Here is a 2,192-nt window from a genome sequence, read left to right as displayed (position 1 = left end):
GCATGAAAATGTCACTTTATGAGGAATTTTAACATTAATGAGTTCCCCCAGCCTGCCTATGGTCCCCCAGTGGCTAGAAATGGTAATAGGTGTAAACCGAGCCCTGGGTATCCTGCTCTGCCTTTGAGAAAATTAAAGCTCAGATGGGCCAATCTGGAATCTTCCGTTTATGAAGTCATATGGGGAAAGGTTACCTCCCCTTTCTGTGCTTTGCCCGCCCAGAGAATTTGGCCCCCCCATGAGAGAGAGAGAGAGAGACATCATGGCTTTCAAATGAGCAAAGTGGCAGTTGGTCAAGGCCACATCCCCACCCTCCACCTTGCCCCCCCCCCTCTCTCCTCCTCAATAGCATTTAAAGCTACAGACACAGAAATGGCACATCCTAAGGAAAGCTCATTGTGGGACTGGCTCTATAAAAGAGACTTCAGATACAGTATTAGGGGACCACTAAGGTCTATATAAAAGAGACTTCAGATACAGTATTAGGGGACCACTAAGGCCTATATAAAGAGACTTCAGATACAGTATTAGGGGACCACTAAGGTCTATATAAAAGAGACTTCAGATACAGTATTAGGGGACCACTAAGGCCTATATAAAAGAGACTTCAGATACAGTATTAGGGGACCACTAAGGCCTATATAAAAGCATCCAAAGAGCACCATGTCATGGGACATTTATCAGAAATTGTCCATAGAACGTGATTCACAGTTTGTATTTTTGTTTTTGACATTTCCATAACTTGTGCTGTGATAACTTTTGTCGGCCGCGGAGGGTTTGGGAGATTAAACAAGTCCACGTAAAAAGTCAGATTTAAATGGATGATCACTGGTCGACTAGTGTTACTGTTCTTTCACACTGTTTTATGTTTTTATGGGAATTCATATGAATCACTCTAAGGCCTGCATCATCAGGGTTCTGAAACAATTGACAATAACAAAAAAGTGTAATCAATTTTTTTTTTTACTTTTTAAGCAACAAACATTCAAGTTTTTTTCGATTTCTTTCGTGTACATTCAACGTCCCTAATAATTTATGGATCAATAGAAAATGTATTTCAAAATTGAAAACGTTACACTTCATAATGTATTGTATTCATAGTGTTATTAATGTAACATGCAAGAGGTACCGTAGCAACATGTCCACAGATAAAGATGGACAGTACTTTCTGATTTCACACAGAAGAAGTTGTCCTTCAGGGCTTCCTGCTGGGTCACAGCAGGACCACATTTTGTGACTCTCGGAGAAACTTCATCCAAATACGATGTTGTACCGTTACGTGACTCAGCGGCGGCAGGCAAACAAACAAGCAAGCAGCCAGGCCCGGTGGTGGCCAGCAACACACACACACACACACACACACACACACACACACACACACACACACACACACACACACACACACACACACACACACACACACACACACACACACACACCAGAAGAATGGCAGTGTGGAAGAAAACGGCCAAAAAATGAAACAACGGCAAGCTGTATAATTTGTAAAAAGCCTGTAAGATACAGTAGTAACACAACAAACTTATACAAGCATATGAAAAATATGTCCTGGGTTTGAACTTATTAATAATCCAAATGTAAAAATCACAAAACCACTTAAAGGTCATGAGAATTCATTCAGATTTAGCAGTTTGATGATGCATCCACCTTAGTTATTAAAAAGTATGGGTATCGTATCGGTATCGGCGATACTGGCCCTGTATTTACTTAAAGCAACACTATGTAACTTTTAGCTCGAGCTGTAGTTCCAATGAGACAACCTGTAGGGGGACCAAAGAGGGAAAAGTTACATAGTATTGCTTTAATACTGCAGTATTACACCACTAGAGTATATCACGGGCTTCAAAAATGCAGTCAAATGCTAAAACTGATTAGGGGGCGCTAAAGAGCCACCATACCACACCCAAACCTACATGTGATCTCAGATCAAAGTATTTACTAGTTTCAACATGTATGCAAGTTTTGAGTTCTTGTGGACTTTAAAGTCCAACAACATGTGTGTCATACTCCTGCTACAGGAAATATACAGTATGTGCTGTTGGATTCAGGTTCACATGGTGACACATTGATGTGTCCTACAGCTGCTGTGACAAGAAAAGGACGTCAAATGAAATCCAAGCTTAAGATTGTGGGTAGTGTAGTATTTCTACATGGCCTGGTGAAGAAAACCTGTT

The 2,192-nt window shown here is 40.8% G+C and overlaps 1 protein-coding gene across 2 annotated transcripts in view; it reads left to right on the top strand.

The window, feature by feature from the left end:
* Positions 1-2,179: 2,179 nt before the first annotated feature.
* dnaaf19 (dynein axonemal assembly factor 19) overlaps positions 2,180-2,192 on the top strand; it is a 4,212-nt gene continuing 4,199 nt past the window's right edge. For both annotated transcript variants that reach the window (XM_078245604.1, XM_078245605.1), the window contains exon 1: positions 2,180-2,192. This exon is cut by the window's right edge and continues 48 nt beyond it. The gene's annotated coding sequence lies outside the window, so the exon portion shown is untranslated.

This window comes from Sander vitreus, unplaced genomic scaffold (genome assembly GCF_031162955.1).
Source record: "Sander vitreus isolate 19-12246 unplaced genomic scaffold, sanVit1 ctg652_0, whole genome shotgun sequence".
NCBI classification, from domain to species: Eukaryota; Metazoa; Chordata; class Actinopteri; order Perciformes; family Percidae; genus Sander; species Sander vitreus.
Note: the sequence above shows the minus strand (reverse complement) of the source record. Positions and strands in the feature narration are given on the sequence as shown.